Source organism: Nannobrachium achirus (genome assembly GCF_963921795.1).
Source record: "Nannobrachium achirus genome assembly, chromosome: 12".
Classification (NCBI taxonomy): domain Eukaryota; kingdom Metazoa; phylum Chordata; class Actinopteri; order Myctophiformes; family Myctophidae; genus Nannobrachium; species Nannobrachium achirus.
This window is the reverse complement of record NC_137832.1, coordinates 13,723,278-13,740,675: the sequence shown is the minus strand read 5'-3', so window position 1 is coordinate 13,740,675 and position 17,398 is coordinate 13,723,278.

The window sequence follows — 17,398 nt, the reverse complement described above, 5'->3', positions numbered from 1 at the left end:
GGAGGCAATCAACTTTCCCATACCCGGGACAGAGTCCTACAGAAGCACCCATTCCGTATGGCAGACCTTGCAACCTGAAATTGAGAAGTTACAGTTAAAGCTGGAATCTGCTGAAATGAAGACGTTATCTGGACCTGGACTCATCTGCTATGAAGGTAAGTTACAGTTAAAGCTGGAATCTGCTGAAATGAAGGTAAGTTACAGTTAAAGCTGGAATCTGCTGAAATGAAGACGTTATCTGGAACTGGAATCAGCTGTTATGAAGGTAAGTTACAGTTAAAGCTGGAATCTGCTGAAATGAAGACGTTATCTGGATCTGGACTCATCTGCTATGAAGGTAAGTTACAGTTAAAGCTGGAATCTGCTGAAATGAAGACGTTATCTGGAACTGGAATCAGCTGTTATGAAGGTAAGTTACAGTTAAAGCTGGAATCTGCTGAAATGAAGACGTTATCTGGACCTGGACTCATCTGCTATGAAGGTAAGTTACAGTTAAAGCTGGAATCTGCTGAAATGAAGACGTTATCTGGAACTGGAATCAGCTGTTATGAAGGTAAGTTACAGTTAAAGCTGGAATCTGCTGAAATGAAGACGTTATCTGGACCTGGACTCATCTGCTATGAAGGTAAGTTACAGTTAAAGCTGGAATCTGCTGAAATGAAGACGTTATCTGGAACTGGAATCAGCTGTTATGAAGGTAAGTTACAGTTAAAGCTGGAATCTGCTGAAATGAAGACGTTATCTGGACCTGGACTCATCTGCTATGAAGGTACCGGTAAGTTACAGTTAAAGCTGGAATCTGCTGAAATGAAGACGTTATCTGGACCTGGACTCATCTGCTATGAAGGTAAGTTACAGTTAAAGCTGGAATCTGCTGAAATGAAGACGTTATCTGGACCTGGACTCATCTGCTATGAAGGTAAGTTACAGTTAAAGCTGGAATCTGCTGAAATGAAGACGTTATCTGGAACTGGAATCAGCTGTTATGAAGGTAAGTTACAGTTAAAGCTGGAATCTGCTGAAATGAAGACGTTATCTGGACCTGGACTCATCTGCTATGAAGGTAAGTTACAGTTAAAGCTGGAATCTGCTGAAATGAAGACGTTATCTGGACCTGGACTCATCTGCTATGAAGGTAAGTTACAGTTAAAGCTGGAATCTGCTGAAATGAAGACGTTAGTTCACCTACATGAAGGTCAAACGATTCGTAACAGTATGTTCACAGGAAGAAAGTGAATAGATCTAATTAAGCACTCACCTGGATCAGGAAGTCTGTAACGTCTTTTGACCTTTTTAATGCCCTCTCCCAGGTGGCCCTGGCTGACCGCACCTCCTCGTCCACCATGTTTTTTAGGACACACGGCCTGTGCCCGTACAGGGTAGACCAGTACCCGGCCAGGAGTCCATAATACTGGTCCCTTAGACCCTTTGATGCGGGAGTCTTCTTTAATTTCTCTGGGTAAACAGAGAAATGGGGGGAGGGAAGGACATAAGTGCGAACAATAAATATAGGTGTTGTGGTTTTATATTCTAAAAAAAACAACAGAAGAATTTGCTATTTTGTGATTGGAGGCGAGTAGCTCTGGTTATGCATGTGAGAAATGGTATAGCCTGGTGAGATAAGAGGTCAAACATACCCAACACCTGAGGGATCTTGGTCTTTGCATAGGATTGACATTTTCGGAGATCCTCCTTGGTCGGGAGGACCTCGTGTTTGAGCCGCTTGGCCTCCTGCTGGTGAAGGACAACAGCCCTCCTTATGCCCTTCACCAGCATTGCGAAGGTCGTGTCAATGGTGTACCAGTCACCTTTTGTCAGCTTGCACGTCTGCACATGACTGGCCTTGGCATGTAAGAGAAACTGCTTAATGGCCTGCAGGTAGTGCAGGACTGACGGCGGCTGCAGATGAGCCTTAATGCTCTTGTAAAAGCTGCAACATATTTGAGATAAGGCTGTAATATTGGGGTGATATACATGAACAGATAAAAAAATCGAAATAGCGGCTGGCGGACTGCCTGACTGGCCATGGACTCAGTTAACATTTTTAGGTAAATCCAACACCATACAATTACTGTACCAACACATTTGTATCACAGATCCGCCATTAGTCTCTCCACCTGTAGTTTTGGACACACCATGGCTCATGTAGGTTATGAAGGCTTTAATGCGGCTCACTTTGGAGCCGGCATTGTTCCTTGAGTTTGCATTTGGCTCAGCCCCCTCACGAGCCAGCTGATATGTTTCAAGGACTTTTTCTGTAAAGACACATGCAACACACATAGTTGAATACTAACGTTGTGTACCTACCTGGATAGTTCTTACAGTGGGGAATGTTCTGTGAGGCATAAGAATGTCTGTGTGTGTGTGTGTGTGTGTGTGTGTGTGTGTGTGTGTGTGTGTGTGTGTGTGTGTGTGTGTGTGTGTGTGTGTGTGTGTGTGTGTGTGTGTGTGTGTGTGAGAGAGAGAGTGAGTGAGTGAGAGAGAGTCTGTCTGTCCGTCCACACTCACCAAAGGACATTGGCAGCTGGAGGCTGCGCATTCTGTTCCCCCGACGACTCCCCTCTGCCCAGGATTTCACCGCTTCCAAACTTGTAGCCTGGAACTCAAAAGTCCCCTGGTTGGACACCATCTAGATAGATTGGAGTTTTCGTTTAAAGTGTCCTGCACCATGTAATGCACAACCCACACAAGCTTACAAGACTCATCGAGTCCATTCACAGCTGACATTCTGCTACATCCAGTGACGAGCATGCAACAGTGTTTGGCAGGGTACCCAATGGGTACCCTGCCTCTCGCACGTTCACTGAACGCTGACCTGTCCGTGCCGAGCGTTCAGTGACCGTGTGAGAGGGGCTTCCCATGCATTTCGATGGGCATTTCAAATAAAGTATTCCTTAGACCATGGTATAATACTACATCAACTCCTAGATCAGAGTGCATACTGTATGTGAATGCCAGTGTAGCTGTCAGCTCAACTCCTATAGAGGTAATGCACCAGAACTAACTGGACACATGGGGACGTCTGTCCACACTTTAACATTAAAGAAAATAAGTTCAGTAATGTAATTTCTTTGAATTGAACATATTTTTTAATTTTGTTTTTTTGTTGTAGATGTACAAGACAAAACACAACAGCCCACATCAGCCAATAAATAAATTATACACAAACAGAATGAGATTCAAAGACATATGTACATAATGTGAGCAAGATGCTGAGTGGCAAATTGAATTTATTATAGAATACCTTCACTGGGTTCCCCGACTGCTGGGAGGGGACAGAGGTTCCCTGCTGAGAGGGGCCAGAAGTATGAATGAGATTAAAAGACATATTATGTACATAATGTGAGCAAGATGCTGAGTGGCAAATTGAATTTATTATAGAATACCTTCACTGGGGTCCCCGACTGCTGGGAGGGGCCAGAGGTTCCCTGATGAGAGGGGCCAGGAGTATCCAGCTGTGAGGGTCCTGAAGTGGCCATCTCCTTGCGGGACGTCTGTCCATGCTTTAAATAAAACAAAGTTCAGTAATGCAATCCTCTTAGCAATTGAAAATAATTTAATTTTGCTTTTTGTTCTAGATGTGTAAGCAAAAACACACCAGCCCACATCAACCATTAGATAAATTATGCACAAACAGAATGAGATTAAAAAACTAATTGAACAAATAGAGAAGTTACAGTTAAAGCTGGCATCTGCTGAAATGAAGACGTTAGCTGGACCTGGAATCAGCTGTTATGAAGGTAAGTTACATAGTGCGTAAAAAATGTGTGCCAAGATGTTGAGTGGGAAAGTGAATTTATTAGATAATACCGTGACTGTGATCTCCATCTCCTGGGAGTGACCGGCAGTATCCATGTCCTCTGTCTGAGGACAGACGAGATCTGGTGGATCGGCATAGAGATCTGGACTCATAGCGGCGTCATAGTGACTCAGCTCAGGCATTACTTCATTGTCCGAACTCAGCTGGGCAGTGGTGTCAACATAGTCTGGACTCTGTTAGTTAAAAATCCTGGACTAAGCTTGGAAATATAGTCAGATATTACCATTGTAAACGTTTAACAAGCCTTATGTGCATAGAAAAGCGCCTTTTTTAAAAATGCAATTGTTTTGTTCTGCTGTACTTTTTCTCTATATATAATCTGTACTCTGTACGCTGTACTTGTTCCTGTATAAAATCCTACCTGTAATCTGTATCTTTAAACTATTTATTTAGCAGCATTGCCTGCCGTCTAAATGTCTTGTTTCGGTAATGTATCCAACATAATTTGACAGTAATAACTAGTAATGAATGTCTCACCTGTTGAGAGGTCTGTTGGAGTGTGGTAGCATTCCTGAAGGCCCAGAACTCCCTCTTCAATTTGAAGTGCTTCTCTTTCAAGCTGTTGAAGTCCCTTGTACGGCAAGACAGACGCTTTTTGAGGAACCGTAAATGTTCCTTGATGGTCTGACAAGAAGGGTTGTCACACGTTCTTTCTGCTCTGGCTGGCGGACTGGCTGGGCGGGCCAGCACCAACTCATCATCCTGTGTGAAGGAGAGAAGATAATGGTCAGGAGATATACGCACATTAAAAAAAAAAATAATAACCAGTAAGACTCCCGAATCGGGAGATAAGTGACCGTCAGGTCACAGCGTGATTTTATGGCAAAATGTGTAGTAGTGTCCAAAAATGTGTTTGAAGAAATTGCACTGTTGGTGGCGCTATACGGGACAGATCCATATTGATGAGATGAAGACATACTGTGTACCGATTTGCGTGATTTTAGGGCAAGAATTGTAGGAGCAGTGTGCAAAAATGTGTTTTGCAACAATCGGCCTCATGGTGGCGCTAGAAGAGGGTCATGTGAGAACTGCACGCCATCTAGTAAGCCCCCACACATTAAACAGTGTGTCACAATTGGAGCACAACTGTGGGGGAAATATGTATTTGATGTATTTGAACCCTTGCCGATTTTGTCTCCATGGGAGAAAGAATTCTTGCTGGTTGCTAGGGAATCAAATACTTAGTTCACTCAATCAAATGCAAATAAATGTATATCTGTTATATGATTTGATTTTATGGATCCTTTGTTTGATATTCTGTCTCACTATTAAAATGAACCCACCATTAAAGTTACAGACCATTCATTTATTTGTCAGTGGGCATACTTACAAAATCAGAGAGGGATCAAATACTTATTTAAATGTATATAAATTAGATTTAGAATTTAATGGAGAAGGTTGAGGATGAAGAAGAGATGAATAAGGAGGGAAGGGGGAGTGCAACATAATACTGTACATTATATTGTACATACATTGTCCCAGGTCGAAATTAATGGCACTGTGGGGTTAGTGTCCCGGAGCTCCTTTAGGAGCCGGTCACTCTCTGTCCTCCTTGCGCGGTGCTCCAGCTCTTCCAATTGGTCGGGGCCCAGATCTTTGTGCACCCGATGAAGGTGCCTTTCCAGGAACCTGCCCTTGACCTCACACCCAACAACAGGGCAAGGGCATTCACGTATATTAGTGTGTTTGTTGCACAAATTTAAGAAAATCTTTCTTTCCTTTGCGTTTTCAACATGGTGTTGTATTCTCATGTGTTCCGGCAGGTAGCCCACCGTGTACACGTTGTAACAAAGGTTACAAATGGGCATTCTGAAAATTAAGAGGGAAAGAGAAAATGAGATTTTGCGTCTGATTCTGTATTACCAAACATTACAACAGGAAACAACATATTATCTGTCATTTATTTTGCTTGAATGGACTAAATATTTGTGAAAAGAATAAGACATTGGCTGATGTCATAATGCAAAGATGAAAATTTAATTTGTTTAATTCACAACTATTTTTTTTTTTTATGTTTTTTGGTTACACATCGCCACTCCGACATGTTTCCTTTCAGACATGTCTCCTTTCCGACACTAACCCTATCTCTTACCCTAACCCTAAACCCCATGGAAGTGTCGCCACTCCGACAATAAGCAGTCCATTTCGGAGTGGCAACACGTCGCAATGGAAAACCATCACCATGTTTTTGACAATGTTTTGAAATTGCAACATGTAGGAAACAAAAAAACTGTAACCAGTTAGTTAAAGACTCACGTTTCCTTTGTCAGTAACTTCTGGACTGGCGGTCTTGATTCGGCCTGGCAACGCTCAACGCTCTGTGTGAACACAACTACATGTCAAGTCTTGCATGTTTTACTTACAGTGTGTAAAATGTATTATAGTACAATGTAACTTAATGCATTTGATCTCAAATTGAAGTCCAGGGACCCCCACAAGTCCCTGGCAGTCCCCCAGCTAGATGGATAGCTAAGAAGCAAATGGACCCTCATGGGTCTCATGGGTCTGATCCTGGTGTTGTTTTTGTGTTTAATCTGTGTTTCTAGAAATATTAGTCTAAACTGCTCTTGACATAGTTTGACCTAATAGACCTTCCTTTTCGGTGTAGGGGCAGAGAAATCTGCCGGCCAAATCTGTACGGCAAGTCACCATTACACCAGAATTTTGGGTGGAGAAATCTGCCGGACAGATCCGTACAGCAACACCAGATTGTGCAGCCTCTTTTTGCAGCCTCTTTTTCCAGGCTTTCCTTTGGAGCTGTAAAGGAAGGCCTGGGGTTCGAGGCTACTCTTGACAGAATCATTACATCGTCACATTTTTCTTCCTGACTACACAATTAGTTCCGCCCCTCTCCTTCTCACCAGTGTACTGATCTGTACTGGAGAGGGGTGGAAGTAATTGTGTAGTCAGGAAGATACATGTGATGATGTAATGATTCTGTCAAGAGGAAGTTTATACTAATATTTCTAGAAACACAGATTAAACACAAGAACACCACCAGGATCATGTTTCTTATACCCTAAAAACATTAAATATAGGGTCTGATGCCTCAAATTTCTAAATGGCTACAAAACATTTTGTTTGGTGCAGGACAATCATTATTGTAATTGCTGCCCCCCATTGAGAAACTATAGACGGCACAGACCGTGTACACGAAGGGCAGGAGCAAGTGTTCAAGTCCCATAGAATCTATGGGAAATGTACAAAGTCGTGTACAAAGTCACCGGTTGGTACACGAGCCATAGTTTTTTCCATTGTAGCTCCCTACAGTGTACACGACTTTGATTATTACCCTTATTATTATTATTAACCTTATTATTATTTTGTATGTATCCTGACCATGTACAGTATGTTCAACCTGTTGGTGGTGCATAGATTGAATCACTTTTTTGTTAACACATAAATATTACATTTATATCATGGGGAGGCTGGCGGGCGCGGCGGCATCTGTAGATATAACGGAGTAAGCACATCCGGCAAAAGTGGTGACCCCAAGGCCAAAAACGCGCATGACAATCAATGTTACATTTCCCCAGTCCATTGCAAATTTCAGGCTGAGCCCGAAAATGGCTAAGAAAAGCCCGGCTGCTTGACAACCATATTGGAGGACCGGGTCTTCTGGACGAGCAACACCTGTTATACCAGTAAGACTCCCTAGTCGGGAGATAAGCGACCGTAGGTGGCTTATCTCCACAAATAGGGCAAAAAATTGTTTTTCCAAAATCTTCCTGATCCATGTTGATGACATGAGTGTAGACATGCTGTGTAGTGATATTCGTGATTTTAGGGCAAAAACTGTAGGAGCAGTGTCCAAAAATGTGTTTTAAAAATCGTCCTGAAGGTGGCGCTAGAATAGGGCCATGTGAGAAATGAGGGTGGGGTCTCCGCGTTGCCTTGGCGGACGAATAGGTACCGGCCCCGGCTCTCCCGGACGCTCCTAGCCCGAGTTACGGCATTTTATGTGCGCTGCAGTGGCAGGGGGTCCTCCACTGGGGGCGCCACCACTTTTGCATCCGTTCTGGAGCACCAGGAGTCAGTGGTCCCCGGGAATTCCCCGTGAGCAGCCCCGTTGGGGTGGTCATTTGGTCATTTTTGCACATTTGGTCATTTTTTACATCTGGGGGTCCCCCAGGGACCTGGGGGTCCCTGGGGCTCCGGGGGTCCTTGGAGGTTGTAGTTTGGCAGGCAAGGAGTGTGTGTGTGTGTGTGTGTGTGTGTGTGTGTAAAATCTGGCATGGATCGGGTCAACGGGTGCGGAGATATAAGCAGGGAAAAAGTGTGACGTGTGAGCACATTTGGTCATTTTTTACATCTGGGGGTCCCCCAGGGACCTGGGGGTCCCTGGGGCTCCGGGGGTCCTTGGAGGTTGTAGTTTGGCAGTCAAGGAGTGTGTGTGCAAAATTTGGCATGGATGGGGGCAACGGTTGTGGAGATATGAGCAGGGCAAAAGTGTGACGGACTCACTCACAGACAGACAGCCTGTGGAGGTTTTGGTAGTAAATGCGACCTACGGTCGCAAAAATACATTATATTAGAACTAACAGACTAATGGTAACAAAGTCTGTTAGAATAGAATACAGACATTAGAAATAACAGGGAAACTTTTCTACAGTATGTCATCATAGATATCAGAGCATAAGTTTTCTAGGTACGACTGGAAAGGACTCAAAGGGCCTTGGATGCATTGATGGGGACAACATTCCCCTTCCTTGCTAGTGTCTCCACTCCACTTCTTCCATCTAATCACAGCACAATTTTCCAGTAGAATACTGACATGTTGATTCCAGGTAAGGCTGTAGGACTCTAGAATACCCATCTGTCAATTTGTTTGTGGGGGTTGATGCATCTGCAACATTAGCTTTTCTTGTCACTACTTTCCCCAAATCCTCATCATGAAAGTGTACCAGAACATTCAGCAGTCTGTACATGTTCTCATTTGTGGCCTCATCAGCATTTAAAGAAAATATTCTGTCTATCTTGCCTGAAAACTCTTTCTTTATGTGAGAGGAAATGCCATCAGTGCACATATAGGATGCTTGTGTGTTTTACACACTTAATCTGGACAGTGCATGCTTGTCCTGTGCAACACTTGGCCAATATAAGAAATTGTGAGGCCGGCTACACACTGTAGAGTGATATGCCCTGTCACTCTCCTTAGGGGATGAGGGGGGGCGGGGGAGGGCGTTGTCCAATTTATTTCCTATGGAAGCTTCATGGTTTCATGCCTCTAGCAAGCCTCTTGGCTTAAACTTAAAGCGACAATGCCCTACCCCCAAGAGGCTTGCTAGAGGCATGAAACCATCTGACTACAGTGTGAATGCAGCCTGTGTGTATAGCCAGACATGTCGTTGGTCATGTTCATTTATAAAGTTATGTTTACTTTATTAAAGAGTGTAAAATATTGAAATTCACAGGGCCATTTTCAACGCATTTAAGAATGGTGACTTACAGTACGATATATTAGGTACGAACATATTAGGTACGTGCTGTGTTGGCTCGGCCAATCCCGAGGTGCAATTAAATTGTGACAATGGCCTCATCAAGGCCATTGGGTTACTCCCCTTTAAAGTTGCTGTGTGTGAGATGTTGAGAAGAATGAGGCTGCACAACTCAACACGGCACAGCTCAGGGGTAGAGAAACAAGGTTCCCAGTTCGAATTCGGGCTCCCCCTGAGTTAATTTCGAAGAGTCCTTGAGCAAAACTCTGAATCCCTAATTGCTCCCGGTGAGTCACCGGCTTCGACTGCTCTCTTCGCATTCAATCCGACTTTTTCACCATTTCTCAGACATTTGAATGCAGAGAGTATCCACTGGGTATCCACGGTATCCTGTTCTCCGTGCACTTTGAAGTACGCATGTGCCGATATCTCTCGCCTTGAATATTATTCCCCTCAGGGGAATCGAACCCAAACCGTGGGTTTGTTGCATCCGTGCTCTACTGACTGAGCTAATGAACGGATGATGTGACTCCTTTTTTGTGCATTTATCTTTGACGTGGATAGTGGGGTAGACGTGGATAGTAAGGGACTGAATATTTACTATTCTGTCCATAGCGGCACATAACTCGGTAACGCGGCTGAGTGGGATTGGGCGCCGTTCCCACCGCTCGTCGCGGCAACTCGGCTCGCTAGCGCTCGCCTCGGTGGCGACTCACGGGGGTCATCGGCGCCCAATACCGCACCGCTCCGTCGGGGTCTGTGGCGTGGAGCGTTACACCGGGGAACAGAGAATACTTGGCATCTGGTTCGAGGCTGGGATTCACCTCAGGTTTTATTTTTGCGCTCCTCTGAGGTTGACCACTAGATGTCGACATTTTACTACTAATATCTCTGCATTGGTGAGATATTGGATACTGGATATCCAAGTATCCTGGATACTTTCTGCATTGAAGAGTCTGAAAGCACGTGAATATTTCGCATTAAGTGCGTTGATATCATTCGAAACAGGTGGGTGAGTAGGTTGGTGCCTTGCATGGTTTCCTCCGCCACCGGTGTATGAATGTGTGCGTGAATGGGTGATTGTAATGCACAATCTATGTAAAGCGCCTTGGATAAAAGTGCTATATAAATGCACCATTTACCATTTAACACAGAGTTGTGCAAAGGTTTATTCAAAAGGTACAGAAATTAGAAAACAGTTCAACAAAGTCTTCTTCCTTTTCTAAGGTGTGAGTTGTAAAACATGCAAGCATGGAGGATTAAGATTGTTTTTAGATTATGTTAGAGGTGTGAGGGAAAACAAGTGTGAAGCCTCAGGCACCATCATCTCACCAGCTCTGCTCCCACATGACCAGATGGCAAAGTCCCTTAGCAGCTCCACAAACATGCACACACGCGCACGCACACACACACACACACACACACACCCACCCACCCACCCACCACACACACACACACACACACACACACACACACACACACACACACACACACACACACACACACACACACACACACACACACATTAAATTAAATTAATGAATCCAGACACAAGATACACAGAATGAGATACACATCAACAGATAATTTAAACATCTGACAACAAGGATTTGAATGAATTACCCCGGGCATGTTTTTACATGCCTGCATGGGTAATTAATTCAAAGAATTAATGAAAAGCAATACAACTGTGGTGGTTTGTGTCTCCTAGAATCGCATAACCAGACAATATCACACTGTGTGGATATAGTCTGGTTCTATGGTAAGACCTACAACCAATGAGAGTAGCCCAAGAAACAAAGTGGAACGCAACAACCAAAGTGGAACGATACAAACACAGCGGAAAGTAACTGCAAAGGTGATACACCCTCCCCTACAACCAATCAGAGTAGCGCAAGGCGATACACCCGCCCTACATTTGCATACTGGGTCCTGGTTGGTTCCCTCACGACTTGGGTGCTGAGACAAAATTACATAGCTGAGCAAGGCTATACCTATCTGCTGCCTTGTGTTGGCAATGGCAGATAGAGTTTAGCTGCGCTAGGCTATGTGTCTCTCCGTTCTTTTCCGTGTGCATAAGGAAGAACAGAAGTGACCGAAGTTGGCGACGGGTCACGGTCGGTAGTGCGTCGGTGCGTTGGAAGTGTCGGTGGTGCGTCGGTAGTGCGTCGCCGACCGGTCAACGTCAGTGCGGGATTTCGCCTCTCCTGGATCTATGTGTTTATCTATTACATATTAGAATCTCATGTTTATGACTCGCTAGCTCAGTTGATAGTGTCATCTCTCCCGATATACAAGGTCGTGAGTTTGAGTCTGGTGAAACTATAATTATACCAATTGTATACTGGGCTTTGCTGAGCATGGGTTCAGCTCACTTGTAGTTTGGCACAACCTTGTGAGGCCGGCCAAGCAGTCATTCACATGTCTAACTGACATGTCATAAAACACAAATAATGCAGATCTATGTGTTTATGTATTACATATTAGAATCACAAGTTTATGACTTGCTAGCTCAGTTGATAGTGTTCACGCCCCCGATGTACAAGGTCTTGAGTTTGAGCCTGGTAAAAAATGTTATTATACTGGGCTTGCCTGCGCCTCTATGCCCTTTGCATTACATTATCCTATAGAATGTAATAGAGATGAGAGAAGGTATCAAGTGCTGCACTGTGAGCTTGTAGATCTGCTATTTTTGGCTAAAGTGGCTTCATTCAAACCATGGATTGACATGGACCTACTGCACAGTATGACACAGCTGATAGCTACACCCCCCTGTATGTTTAAATATGTATATACAATAGAATCCAGAGCTGCCACAGAGCAGAACAGACATTTGCATTTATTTCACAATAGTAAAAACTGCTGCACTTTCCTATCTGGCCTTTGATAATTCAGTCCCCATACATACGGCAACGCTCTGTAGAGAAAACGGCGAGGTCCCGGTATATTGCCGTTGCGTTTTGCCTTTTTAGCAAGCGTTCATATGAAGCCGAAATTATGTAGTGTCCATTAGAGTTCTCAACGGGCCTGAAAATTAAGGCCCGGCCCTAACTGGGCCCGAGTGGGCCGACCCGAAGCCCGGCCCGACCCTAACAATTATCATCATTTTCGGCCCGAAAACCCGAAAGCCAGAGAGAGAGAGAGAGAGAAAAAAAGAAACGTCGCCAGTAGGCAGCTGGCAGCACCAGTGTCTCAAATTACAACAGTGAGAGAACGGACATATAATAGTTGGCGAAATGGCAACTTCACGTGTTAAATTGTTCATGAAACATGCAAGGTTCTGCACAAAATGTGCTAACGTTAAATCCCTGTTGTTGTCAACAGTCAATCTCAATCATACAGCTCTCATCCTCTCTCCCTGCCGTTGTCGCTCCCTGCGTGATTTATGTTGCGTCCTTTCAACGGTCACGCATCAAACGCAGGCAGCTGGTTCGGCAGATCTATAAACCCAAAACGTGTTCATCTGGCTTGCATTCTGGGCTTGCAGATCTGTTGTTTAGTGCGCGACACCACCTGATCACCATGCTTAAACATATACAACTCAGGCATGTAATAAGCGGCGCGCTGTGGCTGTAAACCCTTTAATATAAAGGCACACAGCAGCAGCAAAGGACACTTGATTAACCAGAAAGCATAATGGAATTAATAATATCTTACCAGCCGAGATGATCGTCTCTATAAGGTAAGAGGATGTCAACGTATGGTGCTTTTAGGTTGGTCATGTTGATGTTGTTGTTAATACAATCCTCTTAAGTCCTTGTCAATAATATCCAGCTTGGTTCCGCTTTGAATGTACTTTTCTTGGATTTATAACTTATTACAAACTTGTGAAACTGCCTGTTGCCTTTTAATTTAACATGCAGCTCCAAACTTTCATCGTAGCCGCTCCACACGGAGCTAACGGTGACTCGCTGCCTGTGACAGACTTCCGTATATCCAAAGGTTTCGATTGTGACGTCATCACAACAACCAGACTGCTCTATGAGACTGATAGACTACACTTCCGTATGTGTCACCGATTATCCTTGGTCCATTGGTTAGGAACTTAGGCAGGTTTCAGTGCTGCGCTGAAGACAGGCAGACAGCGATATGCGCCTGTTCTCTGTTGCTTGAGTGACGGAGCCCGGAGCCCGGCCCGGCCCGACTAATTATTATAATTTTTGGGCCCGGCTCGGCCCGATAACGTCGGGTCGGGCCGGGTAGGGTCGGGCTCGGGCCGAATTTGAGAACTCTAGTGTCCATGTCACCGAGTTAACAACAGAAACGCAAGAAGCAACAAAGCATGCTAGGCTTTTACTCTCGGCTTTGTGGCTTGGTGGCCGAGTGGTTAACGCAATCTGTTTTCGATCCATAGGTCCCGGGTTCGCGTCCCGATTGGCTACTTCTTTCCGCCACCGCAGACAGCTTTTTTCTTTTCTTTTCTTTTTTTCTTTTTTTTTTTTTGGCGCTGAGTCGGCTCATCGCCTCCGTCATGGATAATAATGCAATAATAATAATAATAATAACTTTATGGCCTCAAAAAAGTTGTTCTTGGTGGCGAAAAGAAATGACACAAGCGGGACGTGAAACCGGGACCCATGGATCGAAAACAGAATGCGTTAACCACTCGGCCACCAAGCCACAATGCCGAAGAGGGCATTCAGTATGTATTAGTAGGAGAGAAAAAGACTAGCATGCGTTGTTGCTTCTTGCGTTTCTGTTGTTCACTCGGTGACATGGACACTACATAATTTTGGCTTCATATGAACGTATGATAAAAAGGCAAAACGCAACGGCAATATCCCGGGACCTCGCCGTTTTCTCTACCGAGCGTTGCCGTATGTATGGGGCCTAGATCGTTCAGTTTTTAACCCCCGAAAATGCCGTTGTCGTCTGAACGGAAGGCCTATCTGACTTTTCCTTTTGCGTAATTCTCGTTGCCAAAACACAGTGTGAACGGCGCCTCAGTGTATGAATAACAGTGTATTGTAACAGTGATCGCTGACTGAGTGTAAATGCATTTTGAGAAAAGAAAGTGACATAGCTCTGTTTACAATGCTGTACCCCCTCCACTGTATCATTTTATGTTCCCCATGTTCAACTTTTTTTTAAATTATTTTAGAATGAAGTAAAGCCAAGTAAAAAAACAAGCTAGACGAAAATACATTTGGCTGTCAATTGACAGCCAATTTTATTTTTCCAATATATTTACAACAGGCGAAGGACCCCTTGTTTGAGAGAGAGATGAAGCAGGGACCCCCACAACCTGCACAATCATCAGTGTTTTTTGGATTCATGTCAATTTGCATGTTCAGATAAAAAAAGCATATAACACTTGACCTTTCACCTCTGCCGGAAATAGCCGCTGCGAGGCATTGAGAGCTTGTAGATCTGCTATTTTTGGCAAAGGTTCTCAGAATATGGACAGTTCCAAGTGCATGCATATACAAAGGCAGAAAGACTTTTTCTATCACACAGACATTTGGAACACCCCCTGTAGCAACTCTGAGGACCCCCTAGGAGTCATGGACCTCCCCATTGAAGACCCGAAAATGGAAAGTTCACGTCTCTGCTGTGATTACTGCCAGTAGAACTTTTTTGTGTGGTACTCCTCAAAACATCCGACGGGATGGAGAGCAATATGGCACACCTTGCACCAAGTCCGCACCTCTTTTCTGGTCCCGTCCTTCTTTAGACACACTCTGCATCGCCTTGTTGGTGTCATTTTCTTTGCTCCCAGGGATGGGGGGGATGTAGTCTAGGGCTGGGCTGTTGAGATTGCACCCCAGCCTGCTTGGTAGGTCCTCCTTGGGGCACCTTGGGGTGAGGTGCTGTGGGTGCTGTGAGGTGCTGTGGGTGCTGTGAGTGCTGCGGTGGATCTTGAGGGTCGCCGCTTCCCCCCCTACTCGACAGCTCCCTCGACCTCGTCTCCCTCGACCTCGTCTCGCTGGACCTCTTCTTGCTGGACCTGGAACTCCCTCAGGTTGGTCCAGGCTTCGGCCACGCTGAGTATGTAACGTTACGTACTTGGGATAGGGGCTTTGTTTTCTTCGCTCTGTACAGGACACAAGTGTTGAACAAGGCGATCTGACACAGGTAGAACACGTACTTGGTGGTCCATTTCTGAGTCTTCCTTGTCATCAAGTAGACCTGATGTTTTGGTCCAATTGGTCAACCTGTAGTACCAATTATGGAGGGCAAAGCAGAACAATGTCAATAATGTTGTATCTGTCACTCTTTTCTAATGTTTAAATATATTGCATTTGTATAATATATAAATATATTATGTAATCTATTACACACCCCCTTCATCCACTTGTTGTACGCAAACACGCTTTCAGGTTTGGCGATCTTCTCCCGAGTGCCGGTCTCTTCATCCCTTTCCTCCACAGACACCATCCTATCCTGGTGGATAGTGGACACCGTCTTCACAATCTTTTTGTCTCGCCGGTTAATGACCATGGCAGTCCCATTATGCCGCATCATGTGCTCTCCAGGATTTAGAATGCCCGTGGTCACACCGCGGAGGTCGCAGGGTTCACCGCGCCTCCTCCACAGGGTCCCACAGGAGTGGGTGTTGAGCTCCAGGAGGCGTGAGGACATCTCAATGGAATTGTATAATTATCCATATAGAGGTGATAGCCATGCCCAGCCAGGTCTCCCAACAGGTACAACACTGTGTCGATGAGTTTGCCCTTCTTGCTGATATATGGTTTCATTGCGTAGCAGAACCCGACCTCCGAGTCTGCCAGAATGTACGATTTGATGCAATACTTTATTGGCTTCATTGGGTTGTACATGAGGAAGGTTAGCCGGCCCCGCCACAGCAATGTTCCCTCATCGATTGCAATGTTTTGCATTGGCTTGTACAGCTCCTGGAACTTGGTCAGCATGTATATAGTTTCGCGATGAGAACTCTTCATCTTCATCCAAAACAGACAATATTTGTCAATGAATATTTTATGTACATAAAAAATGTGTGCAAAGCGGCAGTTATGAGCTTGCAGAGTGACAATTATTCATTTCAATTCATCAAAACATAATAAAATACAAGTCTTACCATTTCTGATCTGTTGCAAGTCATCCCTCGTAGCCTCCCACTCTGTTTCGCCATGGTCATCGTCCGAACCCGACGACTGGTCGCGGGGGATGGGATGATCCAAGACCGTAGTTCTGGCTCTCCCACTGCGGCGCAATGTCGGGCGGAGGTTGTCTGGCGAGGTCCACCACCGTCAGAAACATCTCCCCAGGAGCTTGAACTTTCAGTTCGTTTGCGCTTTGAACCTGCAGCTCGTTTGCGCTGGCATAACGAAAACTCACCGAAACACTAAATCTATCTAAATAAATTCTAATCTAAACACAAACTACAAATAAATCTAAACTAATCCTGTACTCACTCACTCTCTTTCTCGACACACACACACACACACACACACACACACACACACACACACACACACACACACACACACACACACACACACACACACACAGACTAATCTAACCTCAAATGATCTAAACTAAATGCTATAAAACTACTACTATGCTATGTACTACTGTAAACTACTACTACTACAACTACTATAAACTGAAAAACTAGCTATGAATCTACAAAACTATCTCTCTGGCTTTCTCTACTGCTCGCTCTCCTGTAAATGGCTTTGTCATCAGACTCCACACAAGGAGGAGCTGCACACCTGCACTTTTATGCTCAAGGTTTGATCACATTGTTTCTTGCGACATCTCTTTGTTGTTTATCTACTAGCCTTGCTCGGCTGTGTTTAGCCATTAGCTTACTATGCCTAACTCTAACCCTAACCCTAACCTTAACCTCTGTAAAACTATGCCTAACCCTAACCCTAACCTCCGTGGGGTGAGGCTCTATCATTCCTGCCGACGCTACGTTGTCGTTGTCTTTGTTGTGGATCAAAGCGACCGTTTGTTCCGCCCCACGCCGCACGACGATCGCTCCTGTTCTCAATTTCACAAAACATGACATATACATAAACATACAGGGGGATGTAGCTATCAGCTGTGTCATACTGTGCAGTAGGTCTATGTCAATCCATGGTTTGAATGAAGCCACTTTAGCCAAAAATAGCAGATCTACAATCTCACAATGCATCACTCGGTACCTTCTCTCATGTCTATTACATTCTAT